Source organism: Hyaena hyaena, unplaced genomic scaffold, assembly GCF_003009895.1.
Source record: "Hyaena hyaena isolate Hyena2069 unplaced genomic scaffold, ASM300989v1 scaffold_31, whole genome shotgun sequence".
NCBI classification, from domain to species: Eukaryota; Metazoa; Chordata; class Mammalia; order Carnivora; family Hyaenidae; genus Hyaena; species Hyaena hyaena.
In genome coordinates, this window is record NW_024080664.1 from 5,502,745 (window position 1) to 5,520,163 (window position 17,419).

A 17,419-nucleotide genomic window follows, 5' to 3' on the forward strand; every position below is an offset into this window, starting at 1 on the left:
CTAAATTGTGGTGTTTAAGGACACACATTGGACAGTAAACTAAAAAGAAACATAAGAAAGTTTTTGCTACAGAAGCTGAGATGATTGTCACCTTTGGTGGGAGGGAGGGTCTGGGCAGGGAGGGAACGCTGCCCGCGGGGGACTTAGGGGACGTCTGAGATCTAATTCCTGCCCTGGTGGTGGTTACAAGGTTCATCCCATAACTGGTCACTAAATGGCACGTCTGCTCAGCGTGGGTTTCTGCGTCTGCGTTATTCTATGCGAAAGGTAAAAAGGCGAACTCAAACAAATAAAAACAACAACAGCAAAAGTTCCCTGAATGGCTGGTCCTACCAATAGTCTCGTGGGGGTTGATTATCTCAGCGAAGCAGATGCACAGTGTGGGGTAGTTTCAAAACCAGCATTTCCACTGTCTCCGAGCCTTTGTTAGCTGGGTGACCTTGAGCCTCTCCAAACATCAGTTTTATCAAGGGTGAAGTGTGCACATTATTAATTCATAATTCACAGGGATACAGAGGCTCCAGTGAGAGCGTGGACGTGCAAGTTCTTTGTGAACTGCAAACACCCTACAAACCTTTGTTCTCATTACCGCTCTGAGGTCGAGGACAATGAGTCCCTGCAGCAATTATTTTTCTGTCTCCCCTCCCCCAGCCCTCTGACGAACACTTGTTATATGGGACAGGTATATCAGCCTTCTTGGAAAAGGCCAGCTGAACAGACATTTCATAATGAGACTCTGCCTTGTTGCAAACTTTAAGAGAGTAAGAGTTCATGAAAACTTACATTTCCTGGTCTGCCGCAACTCCGATCTATAAATCACAAAATATGTGTCAACTTTCATCATTGCTCCAGGCCCTGATCAGGTACTTGGAAAATTTTTTTTCTCTGTTCTTTGAGCTTATATTTTAGAAAGGGCAGAGAGGCAAAGAACCTTAGTAAGTAAGAAAGTATATAGAATACTTGAAGGTGGTGAGGATCAAGGAAGACAAGGAATCAAGGAGATGGTTTATGGTTTGGGATAAAGGAGATGAGGATTGCGAAGGTGGGGGCAGAGCCTGCAATTTTGTCTCGAGTGACCAGATCAGCCCGATTGAGAAGGTGGCATTTGAGTAAACACGTAAAGACGGTGAGGGACTGGGCCACGTGTCTGTTTTGGAGAGGAGCCTTCCAGGCAGAGGGAACAACCAGTGCAAAGGCCCTGTGGCAGCTTCGTGCTGGACTTGACGGGGGGACAACAGGACATTGTGGCCAGACTGAAGCGAGTGTGGGGGACACAGAAGGAGACGAGGCCAAGACGGGAGCCAGATCGCACGCGGCTGGTGAGGCTTTTGAAAAGATTTAAAGACTTAACTTTCTTCTAAATGTGCAGCCGTGCAGGTGAGGAGGGGAACATGATGGGATTTTGGTTAAGGACCCCCTGGAAGCCGTGAGGGGAGCACCGTGGGGCCAGGGGAGGAGGAGGGTGCAGTTATGAAGATCGAGGCGGGGTCGGGCAAGAGGCGAGGGCAGCTTACACTGGGATGGTCGCGGCTGAACCGGACGGGCGGGGGCTCCCTCTGAAACAAGTAGAGGCATCTGGGGGAGGCTGGGTGTTGCCTCCCCAGCAAGGATGTGCGGCCTTCGCTCCCGCAGGCTCTGTGCTCCTCGCCGGCCACTCCCGGGCAGGAACCGTGCATTTCATCTCCTGTGATGGGCGCTGGGCATTCTCCATCGGTCGGGCACTTGTGCGCGAGCCTGACTCCCTCTCACACCTCAGAGTCACCAAAGTTCCTCTTGTTGCAGCAGCTCTGCCCTTCCCATCAGGGTCTCACTTCTTTCTCTCTTTCTAGATTTTCCTCCTGTCGTCAGAAAGGTGCTGGGCCCCTTCAGAGGCCTTTGTCTGATGAGTTGGCCGATTCCAGACTCGAGTCACACCCACGTGTGCACCCGTGATAAATTCCTGTGTTATCTTGCCCTTCTAATCGTGGCAAGCCCCAGCAAGATCGTTTGCTAATTAGAGAAGATCTCAATTATAGCCACATACGTTATAATTATACTGTAATCCTTCCCCGGCCGTAAACTTTTGCAACGTGAAAGGCTAATGCTCGTGAATTTACTTCAGATTTTTTAATTAAGGTAAATCCTGGGCCGATATCTAAATATCTAAACTGGTCACCGCTGGACTGTGGGCTTCTACCGCAGCGCCTTCATTTGCACATCAGCCCTCACACCACTTTCTACGCATCCGCTAAGTCGCAAGAGAATCCGTCGTTACTTCTCTTTCTGGGATGTAAACACTTGGCACTCACCCTTCTCCCTTTTCCTTTCATTGCCTGACAGCTCAGTGATGTGATATTTCTAAAGTGATACATTTACTCAAGTTTGGATAAAGATAAAGTCTGATCTCCAAACTCATGACTCAAATAAATGGCTGGCAAAGGTGTGCCCCAAGTTGTCAGGATTCGGGTTTAGTTAAATGAAACCTTGGTCATTAAAAATTAATTTTACTTATTTTCTTTTAAAAAAAAGGCCTGAGATTGGGGTGCCTGGGTGGCTCAGTTGGATGAGTATCTGACTCCTCAAAAAAAGCTTTTATTTTTTAAATGTGTATTTATTTTTGAGAGACAGAGCATGAGGGGGGGGAGGAGCAGAGAGAGAGGGAGACACAGAATTCAAGCAGGCTGCAGGCTCTGAGCTGTCAACACAGAGCCTGACGCGGGGCTTGACCCCACGAACCGTGAGATCCTGACCTGCGCCGAAGTTGGACACTTAACCGACTGAGCCACCCGGGCGCCCCGAGCGTCTGACTCTTGATATCGGCTCAGGTCATGATCTCATGATTCATGAGATGGAGCCCCGTGGTGGTGTCTGTGATGCTAGTGGGGAGCCTGCTTGGGATTCTCTCTCTTTCCCTCTTGCTCTCTCTCATTACTCTGCCCCCTCCCTCTGAAAATAGATAAATGAACACTAAAAAAAAAAAAAAATACCCAAAAAGGTCTGAGATTTATATGGTACAGAATTCCAAAGATGAGAAAGGTACAGGGCAGAGAGTGTGACTCAGTCACCCGGCTTCCCACCTGCCTGCACCACAGTCCTGCACGACTCCCCGCGTGTGTAGACAAGCAGATGTGTACCGTGAAGGCCTTTGGTAGGTCTGCCCAAGTGGGAGAAGCAGTGTTGCTGGGCATCTATTTGATGTCAAATGAAGGCATAATTCAAGAAAAAAGCTCTAAAAAGACACAAGGCCAGTTCTATGAGTAGCAGGAGAAAATTGCATTGATGCTCATTTTATTTAGGACACTATTTTTAAAAACATTTCTTACTGAGGGGCACCTGGGTGGCTCAGTCGGTGAAGCATCTGACTTGGGCTCAGGTCATGATCTCGCGGTTTGTGAATTCGAGCCCCGCATTGGGCTCTGTGCTGTCAGTGTGGAGCCTGCTTCGGATCCTCTGTCTCCCTCTCTCTGCCCCTCCTCCCCACACTCTGTCTCTCAAAAATAAATAAACATCAAAAATATTTTTTCTTACTGATAAGTTGTTAAACGGTATAACAGGCTGAATGCAAACTGTAGCACCTTCGATATCTTTTCCTCCCCAAATGATTAGGGGAAAATAGCAATGCATCTGCACAAGTAAATGGAATTAAAAACAGGCATAATTTATCTAATTTTTTACGGAAAAATTTATATAATTTTGTATGTGTGGGTGCTCCACCCCTTTACTGTGTTTGAGCCCTGGAGCTGATCTTCTGAGGCTGCTTGTATTAACCCTGCTTTCTGGATGAGGAAGCCAACTGAGAAGCATGTGATGTCGTTTTGGAACCTGGGGTCTTTTATCTCCCCCCACAGTATGCAGTCTGTTTATTTATTTCTGAGATAGAGAGAGAGAGAGAGAGAGAGAGAGAGAGGGAGAGCATGAGCAGGGGAGGGGTCAGAGAGAGAGGGAGACACAGAATCTGAAACAGGCTCCAGGCTCTGAGCTGGATGTCAGCACAGAGCCCGACGCGGGGCTCGAACCCACGAACCGCGAGATCATGACCTGAGCCGAAGTCAGACGCTCAACCAACTGAGCCACCCAGGCGCCCCATTATGCTGTCTGTTTAGCAATGGTGGGGATTCCCTTGGCACAGAGAATTTTAGGACTGTACCCAGTGTTTGGGAGGTCACAGTGCACAGAGTTTGCTCTCCTTAGAGCAGGAAGGCTCATTTCAACTTAGACCGATGGCTGAGGAACGAATATTGATTTCAGGCACAGGCATTTTGCAAAGTGAGGAGAGGTGGTTTTGTTCTGGGTGGTCATGTCTATTCCACGGTTTCTCACTGTCCCTTCTTCTCACTTGTTTCTATATTAGCACATGTCACAATCTGTCCTGGATGTTTGGAAAGTCTAACTGAGTTCCCAGCTCTCCAGTGAGTGTATTCATCGGCTCTGAGGAGGGTGCTCATGGTGGTAATAAGATGGAAGAGAAGAGAATGTCCAGATGCCGTAATTCTAGAAAGGCAGAGAGGATATTTCCGGTCGATTGGCACTAGCGTTGCCGAGCCTAAGCTGCAGATAAGACAGATTAGCATCCTGCACACTTCAGTATGTTCCCCGTGTGCAATGCTTCTATGCCAGGTCAGCTATTAGAACCAGGGCATCAGCAGCGGTGCACTAACGGCACCACACCCTCCAGAGCGCACCTCCTGCCCCCAACAGTGTCCTTCGTGGGTCGGGATCCAGTCCAGGATCATCTGCTGCATTCGGGGACCACGCCTCCTTGGTTTCCTTCATTCTGTTCCTCCTCTTTCCCTGACTTTGACCTTCTTGAAGGGTCCAAACCTCTCACTTGTGCGTGTCTCCCAGTTTACGTTTGTCTCTCATTTCCTTGTGCTTGATTCGGGCTCGGGCTGTGCTGTTCAGGCAGGAACCTCCCTGAAGTGACGCTGTGTCTTCTCAACGCATCCCGTCAAGAGGCACAGTGGACAGCAGGTACCATACCTGATGTTGGCTCTCCCCAGACATGGTTTAAATATCTGTCAGGTTTCTCTGCAGAATGGTTAATTAACATGTAAAATGAATTTCTCGATTAATAAATAATTAATAAATATCCTGTGGGAAGATACTTCGAGACTATGTAAATATTTTATTCCTCATCAGGCTTTACTCCTCCAGATTTAGCATCTGTTGATAATTTTCACCGGAATCGATGATGATGATGATGATGATGATGATGATGATGATTTGGTTACCAAACAGCAATTTTCTAATTCTACGGATTTGGGGATTTGTTTGTTGGCATTCTGTTGTAAGAGACAGCCTCTCTTTTCCTTTTACTCATTAATTAATTACTAATTAATATATATAATAGATTTGTATTTTGGTCAAAAAGTAGTAATCTATTACTATCATTTTTAAAAATTTTGATGCTCAAATTGTCTGAGATTTGGCCAATGGAAGCCCCGTCGAAGTGACTCATATGGTTTTTTGACATCCCCCCCCCCTTGAGCATGTCTATGTTTTTTGGCACAATGACTTATCTTGTGTTTCTTCTGCCACAGTCCTGGAGTCAAGTTCTAGTGCGTGCTCAGTTAATTACGGGAAGAGGCATGTTGAAGTCTCCCTCTGTGCTGGTGAGTATTTTTGTTTCGTCAGTAGTTCTTCCATTTTTGTTCTATGTGTAAGCTCTGTTAGTAGGTAAACTTAAAACTTAAGTTTTAGTTACTGGTAACTACTTAAATTTCCTAGTTAGTTGCTATGTATGTATGTATGTAGGCTCCACACCCAGTGTACAGCTCAACATGGGGCTTGAACTCACAGCCCTGAGATCAAGACCTGAGCCGAGATCAAGAGTCAGATAACTCACTGAGCCACTCAGGCTCTCCTTTATGTTATTTTTTGTTTAGTATTTTCCTAATATGTACTGTTCAATCCTTTACTTTCAATCTCTTTGTAGCAAGATGATTTAGTGTGTGTCTTAAAAAATTTCTTTAATGTTTATTGACTTTTGAGAAAGATAGACGAAGTTCGAGCAGGGGAGGGTCAGAGAGAGAGGGAGACACAGAATCAGAAGCAGACTCCAGGCTCTGAGCTCTCAGCACAGAGCCCGACGTGGTGCTTGAACTCCTGAACCGTGAGATCGTGACCTGAGCAGAAGTCGGAGGCTCAAAGGACTGAGCCAACCAGGCACCTAAAGTGTGTGTCTTGTAAAAAGAGGTGGCTGAATTCGTAGATCCAGTCTGACATAAATATACAATTTGATATATTTTTTAAACCTGACATATCCAGTCCCTTTTAAAAATTTTAGTAATTCATATATTTGGATGTATTTCTAACATCTTCATTTGTGCTTTGTATTTATTCTCATTGAATTTATCATTGAGTAGCTGTTCTATTTCATCCTTCTCCCTGTGCTAGTTTGTCATGTGTCTTCCTTCTGTTCCCTTTGTGTTTACTCTATAAATTAGTTTTTATATGAATATCTACTCTCTTAACAATCTTGGCCACTATAAGGCCACCAGAACACTTTAGCTCCAATTACTCCCCTCCTCAGTGACATATTATGTACGTTAGCTCTATCTTTTTAAAAATGCTTAATTCCCTAAGAAATTCTTCTTCTTCTTTATGTAGTCAATTTTATTTAGATTCATCCCTATCTGTCTGTGTCTTTGCCCATCACTCTTTCTCATTTCACACCATCAGTGTGCAATTACTTTCTTTCTGCCTGAAGTACATCCGTTCTATTTTTTTTCTAGTGAAGTTATGTTGGTGGTAAACTTTCTCAGCTTTTCATGATCTGAAAATGACCTTATTTTGTCCTTATTGTTGAAAGCCATTTTTCCCTTCCCACAGGATATAAAATTTTATTTGACTGTTATTTTCTCACAGTTTATTGAAGATATCATTCTACTCTCTTCCAGCTTTTTTTTTTTATTACTGTCGAGAAATCAGCTGTCTCCCCATTTTGTCATCCCTTTGAAGGTAATCGGTTTTTATTTTCTTTGTCTGTGGTGTACTGAACATTGCACTATTTGTTAGGTGTGGCTATCTCTTTATCCATCCTAGCTTGGAATTTATTCAGCTATTATCTTTTCAAATATTGTAACTATCTCTTCCCCCCCCCCCCCCCCCCATGGAACTGTGGTTACCTGCATGCTCAATCTTTATTACTGCATCCTCCAAGTTTCCTGACTTTTCTGATTCTTAGTATCTCTACACTGAAGATTTCTTCCTGCCCATCTTTTAGATCACTAATTCTCTCTTCACCTGTGTCTAATTGAGTTTCTCACTTAAATTATTGTACTTTTATTTATGTAGCCTCAAGTTTGTTTTCTAAATCTCCTTGTTCATATTTATAGTCTCTTATACCTAATTCAGATCTTTATATTTCTTTTATTATCTTAATTTATTAAACTACCAATTCCATCCACTCTGTCAGATAATGCAAGGGCTGAAGTATTTGCAGGTCTGACTCGAAGGATTCTGCTTTCTCAGGGTCATGTTGCCTTGTTTCCTTCTGTGTTTTGTGACTTTTGGAAGTGAGCTGCGTTTGTGTTTAGGAGTTCTTCAAGATGTGGCTGATGATGGGTGCACCAGAACGAACTTACATTTGCTTCTGCAGATGTTTAAGGGGATCATTGACCTCAAGTCACCCTAACCTTGATTCCTAGGTTCAGACCTTACACACCATCTGGGGATGTGACTTCAGACTTTAAGCCATGTGAGGACTGATTTGTTGCCACAGATTTTCAGGGTACAGTTTTATTCCTTTTCACCCAGCACCAGTTTTGGAGACAATTTCCTGTCAGTGCTCTTTGGTGGAGGTAGCTTTACTGCTCATTTCCCCATGTACTACTGGGCTCTACTTTATGCATTGAGTGGAGATTCCTGTTTTATCCTTCACTTTGAGGGTTCCTGAGCTTTTTCTCTTGCTCACCACATCTTCTGAACCCATGGAAACCAAGGCTCTAGTTTACCTTGCTTTAACCAATGCCCTCAAAGTGAATGTCAGCATTCACTTTCTGCTGTATTAGTTTTTTAGGGCTGCTGTAAGAAACTACCACAAAGAGAGTGGTTTAAAACGGTGAGAATTTATTCTCTCATGCTTCTGAACGCTAGAGCTCTGAAATTGAGGTGTAGGCAGGGCCATGCTCCCTCTGAGAAGCCTAGGAGAGAATCCTTCCTTGCCTCCCCCAGTTTCTGGAAGTTGCTGACAATCCCTGGTATTCCCTGGCTGTGGTACCAGAACTCCAGTCTCTACTTGCCTCTTCACATGGCCATCTTCTTTCTGTGTCTCTCTGTTCCCAAGTGTCCCTTTTCTTATAAGGAGGCCCATCACTGGGTTAGGGTCCACTCTAATCCAGTATGACTTCATCTTCATTTAATTACGTCTGCAAAAACATGTGCATAAGTTTGCATCCACAGGTTCTGGGTGTGCCTGAAATTCGGGAGGACGCTGTTCAACCCAGTACATATGTCTGATATTTTTGCCAACCTATCAGTGCATTTTAAAAGATTTTTAAATTATTTTATTTAGGTCTTTTTTCTCCTTCCTTATGATTGGATTGATGATTAGCCAATTCACCAGTTTCCTGCTAATGTGGGTCAAGTCAGGTGATAAACTCCTACAGTAGTTTAAGATTCCTTCTAAAAAAAAAAAAAAAGCATTTTTTGGGAAATTGCTTTGGCCACCATGACAGGGACAGCTTCCTAATTAGTGAGTCTATTAGAAGGTGCTGTCCTGGCCCTTCTATAGATACCACGTTTTCTGCCACCACGCACACTCTGTGAGTATCGCTTTACGTAAGTGTTGTTGGTGACACTCATGTATAAGCTCTCTTGGGACATTCAGTGTGAAAAACAGAAATAGCAAGAGGGAATGAAGAAAGAGTGAAAAAAGGATGAGAGAGAAAGTATGAAGCAGAATGGCAAAGGAACAAGATAATCATAGCTGCACAGCTAACAATTACTAGGGATTTCACATATGCCAGGTTCTGTTCTAGTAAACGGAGACAGAACAAAAAACAAGTGTCTGTTCATTTATTCATCCCTGGAATAAACTTAAAATATGGTATAATTAATTCAGGTTTTTTTAAATTTTTACGTTTATTTTTGAGAGAGAGACAGAGACAGAGCGTGAGTGGGGAAAGAGCAGAAGATGGAGGAAAACACAGAATCTGAAATAGGCTTCAGGCTTGGAGTGGTCAGCCCAGAGCCCAATGCGGGGATCGAACTCACGAACCGTGAGATCATGACCTGAGCTGAAGTCAGTCGCTTAACCTGCTGAGCCACCCAAGTGCCCCTAATTCAGATTTTCTTATGCAGTCCTTTACATGGTGAAGAATCCCATTTAGTGCTATTTCTGCAGAAGCAAAGGTATTAGCTTTCTGGGGCAAATAGAGGTATTAGCTTTCTGGGGCAAATAGAACAAAACATGGCAGAACAGTTCCGGTTAGGCCTAGATCTACTGTGACTGAGAGCTTTGGGTGACAATAGGCCTTTCCTGTACTTGAGTCCAACATGAGACATTTGCCCAAAATGAGCTGTTGTAATCTCTGGAAAGCCTAGAACCAAATAGCAAATGGTGTAGTTCTGTTGTGTAGGAAGGGTCATTTGTGTTATCTTCTACATGAAAAACATATAATATTCCTCTTCAAAGGTGAGGCCTTGTTAAGAAAACTATTTAAAAAAATGGAAAAGAGAATGAGAGCTATACAACACTGGGAAACATTTTCTCAACACAAAAGACAGTAAAAAAGCATTTCATAGCCTATTTTAAGCATGACTTTGTTACTATACAGAAACGTCTCTAGTCTTAGTAAGTGACTAATGTAATCTAGTTATGACTAATGGACAAACTGTCAGATGCAAGATAATTTCAATGACCTAGCGTGCTACATTATATCCAGTGTGAAACAAATATCTAATTTAGCATAAAAAGAGGTATAAAACTTTCAGTTATCAAAAGTCACCTCTTGATTGTTCCACAAGGAAGAGCTCCTATTTTTTTTTTATATTACTCCTCTGTCAGTCAGACCTGTCCGCTCTGGAGCTTTGTGCTCTCCTGGTTAAGGAATTGTAATAATATTAGATGGATCTGAGGTTGTTGTTGATCCTGGCATCATTGATCTTTATGTGAGTGTCTTTTATCAGAGGAATATGGAGATCACAGACAATGATCAGGGAAACTGGATCATTCCAAGCTTTGTGGACTTTACAAACACAGAAAATTGATTGAATGATTAGTAGTGGTGCAATGAATCAAACTACAGTGAAACCCACCAAAACTGTTTCATCACTAAGGATTTGTTTGGATATTTTTGGGTTTACATCAAGATGGTGATGGCTGTAGTGGTGGTGATGATGGTGGTGGTGATGGTTATGGCGATGGTGGTGGTGGTGATAGTGGTAATGATGGTGGTGACGGTGATGCTAATGATGGTGATGATGGTGGTGGAGATGGGCAGTGGTTTAATATGAATGACACGAGAAGGCAGTAGTCCCTTGTGGGGTACAAGAAAAGAGCAAAGACTTCCATCCTGAGAAGTTCTCTTCTATATTTCTGGAAAAGATGAAGGAAATTGCAGGAGGATTGTTATTGTCCTTTTATTTCAGTTTTAGCTTACTTCAATAGCTCTTTGCTGAAACCAGGCATAACCTCTGCTCATGGCTTTGACAAGAAGATTGGTGATAAAAGAGGTATATTGATCTTGGATCTTGAAAGAGCATTTTGATGTGTCCATCTTCCCTTCAGATGAGAGAATATTTTATATCAAATTTTCATCTGGAGAAATCCACTTGAGTGAAGAAGATTTCACCAATTGTAACCATCTCATTGCCAACCTCAAGTGTTAGAAAAGACAGACCTCCACATTCTCACTGAAGACACTTGATTTCCTTCTGAAGAGTCAGATTCTACATATACCCACCCTCAACTTGAAAAATTGAGTGCTTTTTTTGTCCACTGACCTCTGTTGACTAGGTCCATCAAAATGTCAAGTTCAGTACACCTCAGATCTGTGACATTGTTCTGGAGGCACTCTGTTTCTATATCCAAGAATAAGGAATCTATGCAGGACTTCTCAAAGGCAAGATGAAGCCATCACCTAGGTAAAGTTGTCTAGATCACCATTTTTTTCTGGAACAGATCTGAAGATATTTAGCATGTCGTTTTGCCTGGCTTCTGAACCTTCGGAATGGAAGTCTGATGAAATCATAACTGTCTTGATCTTATGTGCCATCAAGCAGTGCTGATTTTCACTGCTGGTCAGACAACAAGCTGTGTGCACTCAAGTTTATGAAAGAAAGTGAGCAATGATCACTGACAACCTGCTTAATAGTTCATGGTATTTTTATAACTGATGGACACCATGAATTATAAAATGAAGCCGACACCAAGCCAATTGTTTGCAGAGACAAGCACAGACAAAGAAAACAAGCTCATGAGCACTAAAGATGAAAGATGTCTGAGAAAGTAAAATATTGAGTTCATGGTACATGAGGCTAAGTGGCACAGACTGAAGATGAGAAACACAGAGACAAGTATCTTCTAACAATTCATTCAAATCCTGTGCTTCCAATGAGAAGCTATGGTGGAAGATGAAAGTCTTTAATACAAGTGCAATGAAATCATTATCTGGCAGGGCAAGAGCCAGTCTACCGAGGACAGGAGTTTCCAAAAGGAAAATTCTGGAGAGCATCTTGTCAACCCAAAATCATAAGTCTGTCCAGATGGGATCCCAAGGGGGACATCCTGGGATTTCTTTGGGGCCAAGCTTCTGTGATGGTCCTGGATCCATTATCAAGACCAGTAAATGCATAGTCTATTCAGCTCGTCAAGTATGAAGAGTGTAATTTATTGCCAATTATACAGTGGCAGTGTTTTAGTTGTTGTATAGATTCCAAGGCTTCTGATGCTTGGATGTCCATTCAAGAAAGAAATGAAGGACCAGGAGCCCAGCAAACTAGAGTCAGGATTTAGATTTTCCATACAGCCCCATTATGGTATTGAGCTTTTAAATAATGTTCCACTTAATGGAGGACCATAGGGGACAAGAAAGGGAAAAATAGTTGAGGAGAGGGGGGAGGCAAACCATGAGGGACTCTTGAGTGCTGAGAACAGACTGAGGGCTGATGGGGGTGGGGGAGAGGGGAAGGAGGGGATGGGCACGGAGAGGGGCACTTGCTGGGATGAGCACTGGGTGTTATATGGAAACCAACTTGACAATAAACTATTTTTTAAAGCCTAAAAAAATTCTAATGTGCACTATAAAAATAAATAAATAAGTAAATAAACAAATAAATAAATAAATAAAAGAAATGAAAACTTTTCCACTATCAGGTTTGTAAAAAAGTGGAAAATGCAATTCATGTTCTCAAGAATAAATATCTATTTAAAATCAATACCTTAGAAAAAGAAGAAAATCACTCCTCCATCTCCTGAATACATATTAAAAAAATTTAGAGTCTATCAAATTTAAGATGCTCCAAGTTATTAACCTAAGGTGGACTTGCAGCTTTAGGAGTTAAGGCAAAAGTGTGGTTACATAATTCTCATCACTAGATACCATTTTATCAGAAGACTGACTTTTTTGGTGGATTTTAAATTCAGAGAAAAATTTATCTTGTGGATCCTCCTGAAAGGAACATTAAGCAAGTTAATGACTAATGTCTTTGCAAAGTTTCACATAAATTTTTGAAATGTTTTTCATGGAGATGGTTCTTAAAGGAACCCCTGAGAAAATCTGAGGAAATTTAGACCCAAAGAAGATCAGATTCCTTTAATTCAAGTCAACAAATATTCCTTGAGAAGCTGCTAGGTGCTGGGCACTGTGCCAGGTACCAAAATACAGCACTGAGTAATATCTATGCTTGATTTATATAAAAATTTCAAATTTGTATTATGATGTTTCAGAATTTATATAAAAGGAGTAAAACAAATCAGGGGCAACAAAACCTATTCACCGAGAGAAAATAAGTTAGACCAGAGTAAAAAATTCTATAGAATGTTAATTTCCCTATTCTTCTTAAGTTAAACTTTTGTTGAATTTACCTTTCTTCTTTATTTTTATAAAATTAAAGTGTTTTTTTTATTTTGAGGAAATTCATGATGATTTCCATTGTGACTCTGTATTATTTTAAACACATTTTTGTCAAAATAATAAATGTAGGGGTGCCTAGGTGGCTCAGTTGGTTAAGCATCTGACTCTTGATTTTGGTTCAGGTCATGATCTTATGGTTTATGAGATCAGGCCCTGTGCTGACAGTGTGGGGCCTGCTTGGGATTCTTTCCCTTCCTCTCTCTCCCTGCCCTTCACCTGCTCATGTGCGTATGTGCGTACATGCATGCAGTCTCTTCTCTCTCTCTTTAAGTAAATAAATTAACTTAAAAAATAATTTGTATACATTAATGTGTACATAGTTTAAAAGCACTAAGAGGCTTATGATAAAAACAAAGTCCACTGTCCGTCTCTTCCTTTTCCCCAAGTACACTTCTGAGAGGTGATCAATTTCAGCAATTTTAAGTGTCTTATTTTTTTTCTGATCTTCCATATTTCTAAATAATAGGGATATTCTGCTCTTGATTTTGATTAGTATGTAATGACTTTCCTCTCTGAAAAAGGAGGACCCCCATAGCTTTCTTACACCAGCCTCCTCTGCGCTTCCCTCACCACAGCCTTTCAACATGTAATGTTATAATTTCTCAGACTGGCATTCTGCATTTGTATTATCTTGACTATATTTTGGTATTCATGTACACGATTCACAGCTGAAACATATATATATCCTACGACATCATTTCTTTCCTTATACAACTTTTTTTCCCCCTGGAGTTAATAACTGCCTTGATTTTTCTAGTGTCTTTGTGCCTGTCAGTATTTTGTCTTCCAACTCTGTCAGGACTCTGTGTGGAGAAACATACTGATAACCTCTCAGGTTCACATTTTTCTTGGTGAGTTCTCTCCACTCATGCTTTCCATCTGCATTTTCCACTGCACCATTGGCATCCCAGGCCTCTTTTTACCATCATCTTGGGAATACTTTCTCCTGTCTCCTATGATGGACTCCTACTTTCTAGAACCCTTCTCTTCTTTTGCGGTTTACTTCTTTGTTTTGTGAAACACGTCCGACTTTGGCTCAGGTCATGATCTTGCAGTTTGTGGGTTCGAGCCCCGCGTCGGGCTCTGTGCTGACAGCTCAGAACCTGGAGCTTGTTTCAGATTCTGTGTCTCCCTCTCTCTCTGACCCTCTCCTGCTCATGCTGTCTTTCATTCTCTCTCTCTCAGAAATAAATTAAAAAACAATAAAAATAATGAAAAAAAAAAGAGTCTTCAGGAGGGAAATGTTTGGAGAACTTGCATGTCTGAAAATGTCTTTATCCCCCAAACACGTCTGGCTTGGTATAAGTACCCCTTAGAGGTTTGAAGTCATCGCTCCTCTTTCTTTTCAATTCTAGAGCTGCTCTTTTGAGACTGAACAGTGTTCCAGTTCCTGACTCCTTGTTCATGGCCTGCAGTTCTTCTCTGGACGTTTTAGGATCTTCTCTGCATTCCAAGACTCTAAATTTCCTAGTGGTGGGCTGTGGCATGGATCTATTTTCATTCATTTGTGTTGAGAACTTGCAAAGAAAAGCCTCCAATCTGGAAACTCAGATCTGTTAGTCCTTGGAAAACGTGTATCAGTGTTTTAAAAATAATAATTTCCTCTCTTTCATTTTCTGTCTTTTTTACCCCATGCAACACTGATTGTACTTCCTAGGCTGTTGTACCTCTTAGACTGAATCTCTAATTTTCTTGTTTATTTTCTGTTTCCTCTGTCTTTGTTGCTATCTACTCTCCAGGAGATTGTTTGAACTTTATTGCAACTGATGAATTGACCGTCTGGTGAAAAAGGAAAAGAAGCTATGGTGGCTTTCAACATCGAGAAGAATGGGGCTGCCTTCTCCTGGTGTGGAGGCAGCTGTAAGAGGAGGAGACAGAAGGGCGAGTCCTCACTTCAGTTTAGGACATGTCATGTTGGAAGTGCCAGCAGACATGTTGGTAGACATGTGGAGAGGATGGTTGGGTAGCCGAGTCTAAGGTGCCAGGGAAACTTAAGATAACTGTAAAGATGGATGCATTTAGAAAAATGAGATTGTAGAACACATTGTTTTATAACCTCCTTTTTTTCTTTTAGCTTAACAATATATTGTGAACATTCTCTTCCCAATATCAATTCTTTGGATTCAGTTGAGAATTTTTTATTGCCACCTGGGAAATCTTGTATGCTGGTGTGCTGATGGTTACCCTTTTCCCCACCTTTAACCAAGGACTGTTTAATGCCATCTCTCTGGGCTTGGGAGCTTGGGTGATACTAAGATAGGACTAAAAAAAGAAAGAGCACAGTGTGCTGCAGTCTAGACAGGCTTTACTTACCAGACCAAGGAGCACATGACAGGAATTTGGTAAGTGCTCCAGCAGATGGTGATCACCTCAGAGTGTCCGTGGGGGCTCCAATGCACCTGCTATTGATAGAACAGATTAGCTGGCCTCTGGGGAGCATTGTAAGGCACCTAACTGCCAAGGAAAGCCCTTGTGTGTTTTGTGTTTGTGTGTGTGTCACACTTGTGTCAGAAGGTGTCTCCACTCCCAGGCCCACCCCCACATCTCAGATTGTATCACTTTTGATTTTGGCCAAGAGAACTCCTTGCTAGAGCCCAATGGAAGTTTGAGGACAGCCTGACCCTTCAACTTTCACCCACACTTAAGGATGCTTTCCTGGGTTCCTGGTGGTTTGGCCCAACCTGTCTTTTCCCTCTTTTTTATCTCTCCTTTCAACTCCCACCACTCTTGTTTAGGCTCCAGAAAACCATCATGGGCTAAGGAGAGAGGATTCTAGTCCACAGAAGAGAGTAAAAGGGAAAAATATAGATTCATGGTTCTGTGGGAACACATTGCACTTGAGTTTCTGTCTCTGGAACAAGGCAGGGGTCTGCTTGCCAAGCAAATGAAGAGCCTGATAGACTGGAGAGTAGAGGAACTGGGCCTTCCAAATTGAGCTGTGATCAGGGCAGAGCTAGGCTGGAGTGAGGGAGAGAGGGCAGGGCGGCTGTGCCAAATCTACCAACTCGGTCCCCATGTGTGGTGACCTCTTTGAGATGGCTCAGCTGAGACTGAGCAGATTGGAAAAAATGGAAAGTTGTTTTCAGAAAATGAGCCAGTGAAGAACAGATGCCCGTGTTTTGCTGTTGCCATCACTATGTCTTCTCTGCATAACATATTCCCGAAAGATGTTTAAAATGCTTTAGGAATCATGTTTCATCAACATCTCTTGATGGTAGGTGGGTGGTAAGGAGGCGGTGAGGCAGTGTGTTCTGTGAAGATGCTTTATTTCAAGTAGAGAGTAAAATCGGGACCACAGGGGGAGGGGACTTTGTAGACCAGAAGCTGTTCAAGTGGGCTCGCCATGAAGGAAACCACCAAATGAGGTGGTTCATTCATTCATGATTCATTCATTCATTTGGCAAGCATCCACTGGGGTGTCCCCCACGCTGGCTCCTATGTCAGGGGCTGTGAGAACAACAGTGAAGAAGGTGGTCATCTGAGATTAAAAGAAGACATTCTGAAGGAAAATAAACAGGTTATATTCATAATGTTGATACAGAAAAAAATTCAAGGCAAAAATATGAACATAAATAAACGGTAACCATGAAGCATGAAAGGTACACATCCGAAAACTGGTATTTGATTACTAAACGGGAAAGCAGATTTTTTTTCAAAATTAAATTTAGCTTTTGGAATAGATAATAAGCTTAGGTGGTTTAAATACCAAGCAATACAAAATATTATGATCTGAAAAGCTTTGTCCCCCAGCCCCTGGACACACCACCCATTTCTCCCTCATTTGTGGGTAATTTGATTAATTTCTTCCTTACCTTTCCAGTGTTTCCTTAAGAAAAGTTAAGCGTATGTGCATATATATTATTATTTTATCTCTTTCTTACATACATGATGTCAGGCTTCATGCAACAGGCATATTAGTTTTCTATGCTGTGTAACAAATTACTGCAAACTTAGTGACTTAACATAATGAATAGTTATTATCTCAGCGTCTGTGGGCCAGGAACAAGGGTGTTGCCTAGCCAGGTTCTCCACACAGGGTCTCACAAGGTGGCCATCAACATGTTGGCCAGGGACGCCTGGGTGTCTCAGTAAGTTGCGCGTCTGACCTCAGTTCAGGTCATAATCTCACAGTTCGTGAGTTCAGGCCCTGTGCCAGGCTCTGTGCTGACAGCTTAGAACCTGAAGCCTGCTTCAGATTCTGTATCTCCCTGTGTCTCTGCCCCTCCACTGCTCACACTCTGTCTCTCTCAAAAATAAAATAAACATTAAAATCCTTTTTAAAAAGACATGCTGGCCGGACTGTATCCTCTTCACAGGCTCAACTATAGAAAGATCTGCTTCCAACCTCCCTCAAGCTATAG

At 42.3% G+C, this 17,419-nt stretch overlaps 1 long non-coding RNA gene and 1 other non-coding gene across 2 annotated transcripts; one reads left to right on the forward strand and one right to left on the reverse strand.

Moving 5' to 3' along the window:
* The first annotated feature begins 717 nt into the window (after positions 1-717).
* On the forward strand, positions 718-17,156 carry LOC120229565. Its single transcript, XR_005527778.1, has 3 exons — positions 718-863; positions 5,520-5,591; positions 14,798-17,156. It is a non-coding gene; the product is annotated as an uncharacterized LOC120229565 (long non-coding RNA).
* TRNAR-UCG lies at positions 3,975-4,059 on the reverse strand. The gene has a single exon. It is a non-coding gene; the product is annotated as a tRNA-Arg (tRNA).
* Positions 17,157-17,419: the final 263 nt, after the last annotated feature.